The following is a 14,353-nucleotide window of genomic DNA, read 5'->3' as shown; positions in this document are numbered from 1 at the left end:
TAGTTTCATTTTTACATTTTAAATACTAAAATAAAATAAATGAATATACAGCCTTGGAAAAGGGCCTTTTTAACATGGCTATACTTTTCTATATCAGATACGTCTACATAAAAATGGGAAAAGCAGGGAATTCCCTGGCAGTCTAGTGGTTGGGACTCCGTGCTTTCACTGCCAAGGGCGTAGGTCTGACCCCTGGTTGGGGAACTAGGATCCTGCAAGCCGTGTGGAGCAGCCAAAAACAAAACAAAAAAAACCTTAAAAAAACTGGAAAAGCAACAAAAACATATTAAAATACAAATAAATAGGGAAAACATTTGCCATATGTCAAAATTATCACTCTAATAGTTTCCATCTTTCTCAGAGTAATAGCTAAAATGTTTGGCAAGTGGCCAAATGGCAGTGTAGGAAGACCCTAGGCTCATCTCCTCCCACAGGCCCACCAAAATTACATTTAGGGAGCAACTATTGATGATAAAGACCTGAAGACTAGCAGAAAAGATCTTCTGTAACTAAAGATATAAGGAAGAAACCACAAAGACGGGGGTAGGAGGGACAGAGATGTGGTATGGTCATGACCCACACCCTTGGGTGGGTGATCTGCAAACAGGAGGATAATTACAATTACAGAGCTTCTCTCCAAGGACTGAAGGGTCTGAGCCCCACATCAACCTCTCCAGCCAAGGATCCTGCACTGGGAAGATGAGCCCCCAAAATGCTTGACTTTGAAGGCCAGTAGGGCTTACATTCGGGAGAGCCAGATGGCTGTGGGAAATAGAGACTTCACTGTTAAAGGGCGCACACAAAATCTCACATACTCTGGGACCCAGGGCAGAAGCAGTAATTTAAACGGAGCCTAGGTCAGATTCACCTGCTGGTCTTTAGGAGCTTCCCAGAGAGGCAGGAGGCAATTGGAACACACCCTGGGGACACAGACACTGGTGGCAGCCATTTTGGGGAGGTCGCTCTACTGTGAGGACACTGGTGCTGGCAAGTGCCATTCTGGAATCCTCCCTCTAGTTTATTAGTGACGGGACCTGCCCTCGCCCACCAGCCTGTCAGCACCAGTGTGGGGACAACTCAGCCCTGCCCACCAGCAGGCCTGCCACCTCAAGACCTCCTGAGGCTTCAGCAGCCCCAGGGCACAGCCCTGTCCAACAGAGGACCCAGGACACAACCCCACCCAATATACACCAGCACTAGTCCTGGGAGTCCTGGGGCCCCAAAGCTAGCCATTGGGACCCCGCCCCACCCACCAGCAGGCCAAACACCAACTCTGAGACCTTCAGGTCCCTGTAACCAGAGGCCCCAGGACACAGCTCTACTCTCAGTGGACCAGTATTAGCCCTGGGACCCCTGGGCTCCCACCCTGCCCACCAGATGATCATAACAGCTCTAGGACACCCAGGCCCTGTAGCCAGAGAACCTGGGACTTGGCTTGGCCCACCAATGATCCAGAATTAAACCCTGCACAGCCCACCAGAGAACCAGCATCATCTCCAGGATCCCCAGCCTGGCAGCCAGAGACTGCAGGACACAAGTTGGCCCAGCACTGAGCCAGCATTAGCCCTGGATCCCCTAGGTCATGGACCAACCCACCAGCAGGCAGACACCAGCCCCAAGACCACTGCAGCCCCACAGCCTTCTGTATCAGGATTCAGCCCACAAACCAGCAGGACGGCATCAGCTCTGGAACCCCTGGGGCTCCTGCCCCACCTACCAGCAGGCCAATACCAGCTCTGGGACACCTTGGGCCATGTAGCCAGAAACCCCAGGAACTGACTCTACCCACCAGTTGACAGGCTCTATTCCCACGACACCCTGGCCCCAGGCCCCACCCACCAGCAGGAAGACACCTGCTCTGGACCCTAGCCATGCCGACCAGCTGGCCAACACCAGCTACAAGACACCTTGGACCCCTCAGTCAGCCGCCCCAGGATCCAGCTGCACTCAGCAGTAGGCCAATACCAGCTTTGGGACAACATAGAGCCAATATCCAGCAGTGTCAGAAAACTGGTCCTGCCTACCAGTAGGCTGACACTATATCTGGGACACCTGGCTGAGCAACCACCCACCCAGAACCCAGCTCTGCTCACCAACGGGCTACAACTAGCCCCAGGGCCCCCTGGGGCTCTGCAGCCAGCCACCACATGATGTGGGTCCACCCACCAGTGGCTGGCAGCCCCCACACAACACAAGGCCTGGCAACCAGCAGGACCAGGGGCCAGCCACACCTACCAGACCACCCACAGTAGTCAGCTCACCACAATAGAAGGGCACATGCAGCCCACAAGGGAGAACCACTAGAGCATACAGCTCTGGTGACCAGAGGGGACAGCACTGATGGGACACACAGGATGCCTCCCATAAAAGGCCATATCTCCAAAGTCAGGAAACGTAACCTACCAAATACATAGAAATAAAAATGGCAAATTAAGGCAGCAAAGGAGGATGTTCTGAACAAAGGAACAAGATAAAACCCCAGAAGAAAACTAAGTGAAGTGGAGGTAAGCAATCCACCCAATAAAGAATTCAAGGGAATGATTATAAAGATGCTCAAAGAACTTGGGAGAAGAATGGATGAAGGGAGTGAAAAGTCAGAAGTTTTTGACAAAGAGTTAGAAGATATAAAGAGGAACCAAATAGAGACAAAGAATACAATAATGGAAATGAAAAATACACTAGAAGGAATCAACAGTAGATTAGATGATACAGAGAAACAGGTCAGTGAACTGGAAAACAGTAGTGGAAATCACTGAAGCTGAATCGAAAAAAAAGAATAAAAAGAAATGAGGACAGTTTAAGAGACATCTGGGATATCACATGCACTAATATTCACATTATAGGGGTACCAAAAAGAGAAGAGAGAGAGAAAGGGACAGAGAACATATTTGAAGACATAATAGCTGAAAACTTCCCTAACCTGGGAAAGGAAACAGACATCCAGGTCCAGGAAGCACAGAGAGTCATAAACAGGATCAACACAAAGAGGAACACACCTAGACACAGTGCAATTAAAGTGGTAAAATTTAAAGATAAAGGAAGAATATTAAAAGCAGTGAGTGAAAAGCAAAAAGTGATGTACAAGGGAGCTCCCATAAGGCTATCAGCTGACTTTTCAGCAGAAACTCTGCAGGCCAGAAGGGAGTGGCGTGATATATTTAAAGTGATGAAAGGGAAAAATCTACAACTAAGAATAATCAACCAGGGAAGGCTATCATTCAGATCTGAAGCAGAGAGCAAAAGTTTTACAGACAAGCAAAAGCAAAATTGCTCAGCTGCACAAAACCAATTTTATAAAAAATGTTAAAGGGACTTCACCAAGCAGAAAGAAAAGGTCATGTATGAAGATTACAAAAGGAAAAATCTCAAAAAGGCAAGTAAACAGTAAAGGTAGTAAATCAACCACATATAAACCTAGGAGGAAGATTAAAAGACAAAAGTAGTAAAATTATATCCACAATGAATAGTTAAGGGATACACAAAATAAAATATGTAAAATATTATGCTAAAACAGTAAACATGGAGGAGGGAATAAAAATGCAAGGTTGTTACAGTTGTTAAAATGTGTTCAGGGCTTCCCTGGTGGTGCAGTGGTTAAGAATCCGCCTGCCAATGCAGGGGACACGGGCTCGAGCTCTGGTCTGGGAAGATCCCACATGCCATGGAGCAACTAAGCCCGTGCGCCACAACTCCTGAGTCTGCGTGCTGCAACTACTGAAGCCTGCGTGCCTAGAGCCTGTGCTCCACAACAAGAGAATCCACCGCAATGAGAAGCCTGCGCACCACCACAAAGAGTAGCCCCCGCTCGCCGCAACTAGAGAAAGCCCACGTGCAGCAACAAAGACCCAATGCAGCCAAGAAATTAATTAATTTAAAAAAAAGAAAAAAAAATTTTTTTAAATTTGTATGGAGACCCAACGCGGCCAAAAATAAATAAATAAATAAATAAATTTATATTTTAAAAAAGTGTTCAAACTTAAGAGATCAGCAACTTTAAATAATCATGGATACATATATAAGTTGTTATATATAAACCTCATGATACCACAAACCAAAAATCTATAATGTATAAACACACACAAAAGGGAAATGAATCCAAACATAATACTAAAGATAATCATCAAATAACAAGGGACAAGAGCAAAAGAAGAAAGGAACCAAAAACAACACCAAAACAATTACAAAATGGCAATAAGAACATACATATCAACAATTACTTTAAATGTAAATGGACTAAATGCTCCAGTCAAAAGACATAGAGTAGCTGAATGGATACAAAAATAAGACCTGTATATATGCTGCCTACAAGAGAATCACTTCAGATCTAAAGACACACACAGACCAAAAGTGAGGGGGTGGAAAAAGTATTCCATGCAAATGAAAATCAAATAAAGCAGGGTAGCAATACTTCTATCAGACAAAATAGACTTTAAAATAAAGATTGTTACAAGAGACAAAGAAGGATATTACATAGTGATCAAGGGATCAATCCAAGAAGATATAACAACTGTAAATATATATGCACCAACACAGGAACATCTAAACACATAAAGGAAATATTAACAGACATAAAGAGAGAAACTGACAGTAATATAACAGTAGGAGATTTTAACACCCCACTTACTTCAATGCATAGATCATCCAGACAGAAAATCAATAAGAAAACATATTAGACCAAATGAACTTAAGAGATATATATAGAACATTCCGTCCAAAAGCAGCAGATTATACAGATTTTTCAAGTTCAAATGGAACATTATCCAGGATAGATCACATGCTAGGACACAAAACAAGATTCAGTAAATTTTGAAAAATTGAAATCATATCAAGCATCTTTTCTTACCACAATGCTATGAGACTAGAAATCAACTACAAGAAAAAAAAAATAAAACTGCAAAAACAAACATGTGGAGGCTAAACAATATGCTGCTAAACAACCAATGGATCACTGAAGAAATCAAAGAGGAAATTTAAAAAATACCTGGAGACAAATGAAAACGAAAAACCAGGGATCCAAAATCTATTGGACATAGCAAAAGCAGTTAAAAGAGGAAGTTTATAGTGATACGAGCCTACATCAGGAAACAAGAAAAATCTCAAATAAACAATCTAACCTTACACCTAAAGCAACTAGAGAAGGAACAAATAAAATTCAATTTTAGTAAAAGGAAAGAAATCATAAAGATTGGAACAGAAATAAATGAAATAGACTAAAAAAACTATGGAAAAGATCAGTGAAACTAAGAGCTGGTTCTTTGAAAAGATAAACAAAATTGATAAACCTTTAGCCAGACTCATCAATAAAAAAAGAGAGGGCCCAAATCATTAAAAACAGATATGAAAGAGGAGAAGATATAACCAATACCACAGAAATACAAAGGATCATAAAAGACTACTGTGGACAACTAAATGCCAATAAAATGGACAACCTAGAAGAAATGAACAAATTCCTAGAAATGTACAATCTTCCAAGACTGAACCAGGAAGAAACAGAAAATATGAACATACCTATTGCCAGTAATAAAATTTAATCAGTAATTTAAAAACTCCCAAAAAACAAAAGTCCATGATCAGATGGCTTCACAGGTGAATTCAACCAAACATTTAGAGAAGAGTTAACACCTATCCTTCTCAAATTATTCCAAAAAACTGCTGAGGAACAAATGCTTCTAAACTTATTCTATGAGGCCAGCATCACCCTGATACCAAAACCAGTCACAGATATCACAATAAAGGAGATTACAGGCCAATATCACTGGTGAACATACTTGCAAAAATCCTCAACAAAATATTAGCAAACCAAATCTAACAATACACTAAAAGGATCATGCACCATGATCAAATGGGATTTATCCCAGGGATGCAAGGATTTTTCAATATCCACAAATCAATGTGATATACCATATTAATAATATGAAGAATAAAAACTATATGATCATCTCAATAGATGCAGAAAAAGCTTTTGACAAAATTCAAAATCCATTTATGATAAAAACTCTCCAGAAGTGAGCATAAAGGGAACATACCTCTACATAATAAAGGTCATATATGACAAGCCCACAGTTAACATCATACTCAACAGTGAAAAGCTGAAAGCATTTCCTTTAAGATCAGAATGCCCACTCTCACCACTTTTATTCAACATAGTATTGGAAATTCTAGCCACATCAATCAGCCAAGACATAGAAATCAAAGAAATCCAAACTGGAAAGGAAGAAGTAAAACTGTCACTGTTTGCTGATGACCTGATACTATACATAGAAATCCTAAAGATGCAGCCAGAAAACTACTAAAGCTCATCAATGAATTTGGCAAAGTTACTGGATACAAAATTAATATTCAGAAATCTGTTGAATTTCTATACACTAACAATGAACTATCAGAAAGATAAATTAAGGAAACAATCCCATTTACCATTGCATCAAAAAGAATAAAATACTCAGGAACAAACTTACCCAAGGAGGTAAAAGACCTGTACTTGGAAAACTATAAGACACTGATGAAAGAAATTGAAGACGACATGAACAGATAGAAAGATATACTGTGTTCGTGGATTGGAAGAATATTGTTAAAATGACCATACCACCCAAGGCAATCCACAGATTCAATGCAATCCCTGTCAAAATACTGAGGACATTTTTCACAGAACTAGAATACATAATTTTAAAATTTGTATGGAAACACAAAAGACCCCGACTAGCCAAGACAATCTTGAGGAACAAGAACAGAGCTGGAGACATCATGCTCCCTGACTTCAGACAATACTACAAAGCTTCAGTCATCAAAACAGTATGGTACTGGCACAAAATCAGACACATAGATCAATGGAACAGATAGAGAGCACAGAAACAAACCTACACACTTATGGTCAATTAATCTATGACAAAGGAGGAAAGAATAAACAATGGAGAAAAGACAGAGTCTTTAATAAGTGGTGTTGGGAAAACTAGACAGCTACATGTAAAGGAATGAAATTAGAATATTCTCTAATGCCATATACAAAAATAAACTCAAAATGGATTAAAGACCTAAATGTAAGACCAGAAATCATAAAACTTATAGAAGAAAAAATAGGTAGAACACTCTGACATAAATCATAGCATTATGTCTTTGGATCTGTCTCCTAAAGCAAAGGAAATAAATGCAAAAATAAACATATGGGACCTAATTAAACTTTAAAACTTTTGCACAGCAAAGGAAACCATCAACAAAATGAAAAGACAACCTACCAAATGGGAGAAAGTATTTGCAAGTGGATAATATCCAAAATATATAAACAGCACATACAACTCAACATCAAAAAAACAAACAACCCAATTAAAAAACGGGCAGAAGAACTGAATAGACACTTTTCCAAAGAGGAAATGCAGATGGCCAAAAGGCGCATGAAAAGATGCTCATCATTGCTAATCATCAGGGACATGCAAATCAAAGCCACAATGAGCTATCACCTCACATCTGTCAGAATGCCTATCATCAAAAAGAACACAAATAAAAAATGTAGGTGGGGATGTGGAGAAAAGGGAACCCCCTACACTGTTGGTGGGAATGTAGATTGGTGCAGCCACTGTGAAAACAGTATGGAGATTTCTCAAAAAACTAAAAATAAAACTACCATATGACCCATCGATTCCACTCCTGGGTATATATCTGAAAAAAACAAAAACATTAATTTGAAAAGATGCATGTACCCCAGTGTTCATAGCAGTATTATTTACAATTGCCAAGATATGGGAGCAACCTAAGTGGCAATCAACAGATGAATGGATAAAGAAGATGTGGTATATATATACAATGAAATACTACTCAGCCATAAAAAAGAATGAAATTTTACCATTTTCAACAACATGGTTTGACCTGGAGGGTATAATGCTAAGTGAAATAAGTCAGACAAAGAGAGATAAATACTGTATGATATCACTTTATGTGGAATCTTAAAAATAAAACAAACTACTGAATATAACAAAAAAGAAACATACTCAGATATAGAGAACAAACTAGTGGTTACCAGTGGAGAGAGGGAAGGGGTGAGAGGCAAGATAGAGCTTGGGGATTAAGAGGAACAAACTACTATGTATAAAATAAATAAGCTACAAGGATATATAGTACAACACGGTGAATAGAGCTAGTATTTTATAACAACTATAAATGGTGCAGAACCTTTAAAAATTGTGAATCACCTGAAAGTTGTATAATATTGTACATCAACTATACCTCAATTTAAAAAAGAATTAAAAAAAAAAGACAACAAATAACAAGTGTTGGCAAAGATGTGGAGAAAAGGGAACCCTTGTGCACTGTTGGTGGGAATGGAAACTGATGTAGCCACTATGAAAAACAGTATGAAGATTCCTCAAAAAATTAAGAGTACAACTACCATATGATCCAGAAATTCCACTCCTGGGTATTTATCTGAAGAAAATGAAAACACCAGGGACTTCCCTGGTGGCGCAGTGGATGAGACTCCATGCTCCCAATGCAGGGGGTCCAGGTTCGATCCCTGGTCAGGGAACTAGATCCCACATGCATGCCGCAACTAAGAGTTCGCATGCCACAACTAAGGAGCCCTTAGCTGCAACTAAGGAGCCTGCCTTCTGCAACTACAACCTGATGCAACTAACTAAATAACTAAATAAAAAGAAAATGAAAACACCACTTAGAAAAGATATATGGACCCCTGTGTTTATTGCAACATTATTTATAATAGCCAATAGGCAAACAACCTAAGTGCCCATCAATAGATGAATGGATAAAGAAGTTTTGATATACATATACAATGGAATATTATTCAGCCATAAAAAGGATGAAATCTTTCCATTTGTGGCAACATGGATGGAACTAGAGGGTATTTTGCTAAAGGAAATAAGTCTGACAGAGAAATACAGATACTGTATGATTTCCCTCATATGTGGAATCTAAAAATCAAAACAAATGAACATAACAAAATAGCATGAGTTATAGACACAGAGAACAAACAGGTTGTTGCCACAGGTGAAGAGAGTAGGGGGAAGAAAAGACATGCGTGAGGAAGATTAAAAGGTACACACTTCCTACTGCAAAATAATTGAGTTATGGTATGAAAAGTACAGTGTGGGGGAAATAGAGTACATAATTATGTAATATCTTTGTAATGTGACAGATCATAACTAGACTTCCCATGGTGGTTATTTTGAAATATATAGAAATATTAAATCACTGTTGTGTAATAGGAACCAACATAGTATTAAAATAATGTAACATAAAACAAAAATAAAATAAAGTGCTTGGCAAAGTAAAAACTTGTAAAAGAGTAGTAGTTATGAAAATAAGACCTTTATATTTTTTGCTATAGTTGTATTTGCTTGTATAATATATGAAAAGATATATATCACAAGGCTTATCTCTTGAATAGTAAGATTAAAAGTCATCATTAAATTCATTTTCTACTATAAATATATGTAAATATGTAATAATGCATTTTACCTTTATAGGCTATTAAAAAACAATTTAAGATTGAATCAATCTCTTTCAAGCAAAAATTAACTCCACCTTGTTTAATGTAACTTTGGAGCATTCCATTTACACTTTCGTACTACAGTTTCAACTTCCCATTCTCCATGATGACTGCAATATTTTCTACCTTTTCTTGAAATTTCCAATATCCCCTTTTCCCATCCTCCTTTTAGCTAATGTTCTTGATTCATTAATTCATTAAAATTAACTATGGATGCTCCCTCATCCCCCTACCACCAATTTAACCAACCCATTAACACCTGTCCACTCTTTCTGCCTCCCCTTCTCTTCTTACCCAAATCCAAATCCTTCACTTTTGCTCTGCATCGCACATCATTTTTTATATTCAAGAAATCTGTCCCTGTAATTACATCCCTTCTCTACTCTATGATTAGGTTCTTTCTCTCTACTAGATCCATCCCATGAGCAAAATACTCCAATTTGTCCCATCTTAAGAACATGAGAGGAACTTCTCTGGTGGTCCAGTGGTTAAGAATCTGCCTTCCAATTCAGGGGACACGGGTTCAATCCCTGGTCGGGGAACTAAGATCCCACATGCTATGGGGCAACTAAGCCCACGCGTCACAACTGCTAAGCCTGCGCGCTCTGGCGCCTGTGTGCCACAACTAGAGAGGAGCCCACAAGCCGCAACAAAAGATCTCACATGTCGCAACAAAGATCCCACATGCTGCAACTAAGACCCAATACAGTCAAATAAATAAATAAATATTTTTTAAAAAAAGAACATGAGAAAAAACAGCGTTCTCCTCTGACTCTGGATTAACTATATACCTATTTCTCAGCTCTATTAACTTCTTGAAATAATTGTCTAAATAGCCACCCCCATTTCCCCCTTACAATTTCCCCCCAATCCACTCCAGGCCCCTGCTTACATGACATGTCATAAACTACCCTTTGTCAGTATCACCAAGAAGTTCTATGTTGCCAAAAATGGTGGATACAATTCGTCCTCATCTTATTCAATCTCACAGCAGCAGTCAACATAATTGGCTCTTATCCTTTTTATGGAGGATTCTTCTCTTTGTTTCTGGGCCACCACATTCTCCTAGTTTTTCCTTCCTCATTGCTGCTCCTCCTTAGTCCTTTACTGAGCCTCCTCCTTTGCTTGCCCTATTTATGTGAAAGTATAGAAAGTTCTCAGGACTTACACTTTCTTGGTACTCTCTCCCTAGATAAGCCTGTTACTGAACTCAGGTCCGGCTGCTCGCTGCTTGAAAATCAATACCTGAGAGGAACACAAGTGTTGATGGAAAGGAAAGCTGCTTTTAATCAGAAAGCCAGCAATCTGGGAAGAAGGCAGTCTCATGTCCCCCCAAAACCAACTCCGAAGATTCTGCTTGGCCGTGTAAGTTTTTAAAGGGAAAAAGGGAAGTAATTTCAGTTAATCATTGAGATAGGGGGTCAGAGTCGTCACCATCCCCCACTGTGTACAGGCTTGTGTGCAGGCTTTTCAACTTCTTGTAATCTTTCTTTAGATGCTGTCTTGTTCACAGAGTCTGTTCACAAGATTACTGAAGGGGAAGCTAGGGAAGAGATCTGGTCATCTGTTAACTACTTATCCTTCATTTCTACTTCTTTGATCTACAGAAAGAACCAACAGGTTAGGCAAGGTATTGTGTGATCCAAAGACTTGATAGGTGTGCTTGGGCCAGAGATGAGTAGAGCATGGGGGTGTCTGGTTTAAGATTAGTTACAATATAGCTCTGCTAAAGTGACAAGACAAAGGTGTTTCCTGCTAAGTGTGGTTTCCTGCAAAGAGCTGTTTACAAATCCCTGTATTCCATGGCTCTGAATGACATCTGTACACCAAGGATTCTTAAGTTTATCTGCTGAGTCAAGGTCATATATTCAATTGCCCATTTGACCTGTTCATTTAGATGCCTTAAAGGCATCACACAACAAACATGAGCCCTTGATTTATACCTCATTCCCTTTACCATTGTTCTCCACCCTGAACAAGCCCATAAAAATTACCCTATTTCTCCTCCAGTCTTTATCTCAATATCCTCCATGCTGTTTAGTCCAGAAACTTAGAAATCATCCTTGATTCTTCCTTTCCCTCATGTCCCGTATCTAATCCATTAACTGGTCTTTTGTTAATGGATTAACAAAACTCCATTATTTGTGCACTTCTCTCCAACTCTACCATCACCATTCTACTCCAAAGCCACTATCATCTCTTACCTGGATATCGAAAATAGTTATCTGGATGGTTACCACTGTTCTACTCTTGCCTCCTTATAATCCACTGTCAACACAGCATCCGAGGTCATACCTTAAAAATATAAATGAGTCTACAACAGCCTCCTAATTAAATCCCTTCAGAGACTTCCAGCCACACTCGGATCAAATTCTTAACCCTAGCCTACCAAGCTTTGGATGGGTACCCTGACTCCTGGTCCTGCCCGCCTCTCCAGCCTCTCCCATAACAGCCCACAACATACATTCCAAAAGGCTTGTGAACACAAGTGCTCCAATTCAAGGGTCAGCATGAGCTGAAAATTAGGCCCCTGAAAACTAGTTAATTCATGTCTTTTGGATAAAATGAGAAATTACAGTAACCCGTTTATCATCTAAGATAAAGTACTAGGAATAAAAAAACAGACTCAACCTCTTCTACACAAATGCTTGATTTAGCGCTTTTGAAATAATTTCAGCATTCAGCTAAGTGAGGCAGTTAATGAGTATTTGGCCCTATTTTTATGCCTAAGTTTTATTTTTAGACATTTATTTTCTTCCCTAAAAGCAGCAGAAATCTTCCACCTTGGATTAAACTGAAACTACCCAAGTTGTAATCAGCACCCTTTACAAAAGGGCTCAAATGTTAGAAGCATCTTGTTCTGGTACATTTTGGCTAGATTCCAGATGTGGGGGAGAAAGGCAAAGAGAAGCAGCCTCTGTAATGAAACATGGCAAAAAGAAATCCAGATGCTGAGACTAACCAGACAGAAGAAAAAATTGAGGCCATTCTACAACATAAAATAAAGAGAACAGAACAGCTATTCCTATACTCATCTTAATAGCTACAGACCACACTGACTGAGGCCATCAGCACTAACTGGGACAATGACAAACTTCACTTGTGTTCAGGTCAGATTCTCTAGCCTGCACATTAGTAGCATTCAAGACTAGTCCTGGCCTCATAACTGCTGGCCTAGATATGACCAGCTGCACATAGAAGGTCAATTTTCTTGTTCAATAAACAAGAATGTTTCACATCACTTGAATCATGCCGGTTCACGTTATGAATTCCTTCAGGAAAAGTGGCTTCCAGGGTGCTCCTTTCTCCTCTGCATTGTTTTTAAATTCAGTGCCTCTCCACAGTGCTCAGGGCACTGAGCCAATTTGTGAAAGAAGTCATAACAAAGGAAAACTCTCTGTAGCATCCTAGGGATTTCTCCTCAGCATCCACTTAGATTTTAATAGGATTGACTTTGTTTAGATAGAAAAAAGAACAAAAGAACAATTTTAGGATTACCTTCTCCTTACTCAAAAAAATCTCCCCTCTTGTTTTACGATGAAAATCCTCCACTTGAGGATTCATATATTGGGTTGAAATTTCGAATCTCTAGAGGTACTGTCTTCGCTTCAAGCTCATTTTGGGGGTGGGGTGCGGGTGTAGGGAGTAGCTCTTGGCTTGTTTGGAACCCAGGTTAAAAGTATGTGCTAACACATTTTGGGGGAGGTGAAAAGGTGCAGCTACAGAGCAGCAAGAGTGAAGGAAAAGGGGAGTGAAACAAGAAAGGAGGAAAAGCAGATATCAGGTAGTGGTTGCCCTGCTGGCCATAGCTTTAGAACACAGAGCCACTTGCTCAGTCACAGGGGATGCTCTCCAGGCATCCTCTGCAGAAACACAGCACCTCAGAACAATCCATCAGAGGAAGAGAACAAAAGGAACTTATCTATAGGTTTTCTTCACTGGTCAAAGTTTATCCCATGGGGCTTTAACTCTCATGCTCTTCCTGGTTGTGTACCTGGCCCCTCAGGACAGCAGCTAAGGAAGCCAGATGTCATGTCTCCCAGGATGACACTTTGAATCTGGAAATATGGGGCAAGGGAAACTGCAGCCTCTGGGAGTCTCCTTGGGTCATGTCTGGATCCTGTAGCTGTTGCAGCTTTCACTGTGCAGTGTACAATGGAGGACATGCTGAAGTTGGCCTCCCCAGGGGAGGCAGGGTCAGCTGCTGAGGTTTGGAAATGAGGCAGTGGCACTGGGGAAGGAACTGTCTTTGTCCAACCAGTTAAAGGCCCAGGAAACAGGTGAGGCTAAGAAAATCTAGGGAGGCTCATAAATTGGGCCGAATAAAAGTAGCTATTTCAAAAATGCCACATATTTAATATTTGATATTTTGTATGTTAGCAGACCATTAATCACCTGTTCAGATCCCCTGCAATCACTTTTATCCATTCATTTTCAAGCACACATTGCTCAGTTAGTGCTACCTGCTCACATCACTGTAGCCTTTTTCAGAGGCTTGCCCTTAGGTGATGGAAGCTATGGTTCTGGCAGTTACACTCCTTCCCTACTCTGCGCCCCAGTGGTGGCTTCAAGTCAAGAGACATTCTGTGATCCAGAGCCCCACCGTGGGAATGAGGTTGAGACTTCACCTAAAGCCCCATCCTTGCTTAGCTTCTATCTCTGCCCCATCCTGCTTCCCACACTTCCTTACGGTTTTCTTCCTTATGGGACAAGTTTCATTCTTGTCCACAAACCCCCATCTCCAAAGGGGTTGGTCTCCTAGAAGTGGAGCCCTAGACAAAGCACACGTAAAGGAAACTACATTACATAGAAGGGACCAGGGCACTTACTAGCCTTCAAGGACCATCTTCCAGTTCAGAC

Source organism: Eubalaena glacialis, chromosome 6 (assembly GCF_028564815.1).
Source record: "Eubalaena glacialis isolate mEubGla1 chromosome 6, mEubGla1.1.hap2.+ XY, whole genome shotgun sequence".
In the NCBI taxonomy this organism is placed as follows: domain Eukaryota; kingdom Metazoa; phylum Chordata; class Mammalia; order Artiodactyla; family Balaenidae; genus Eubalaena; species Eubalaena glacialis.
Note: the sequence above shows the minus strand (reverse complement) of the source record.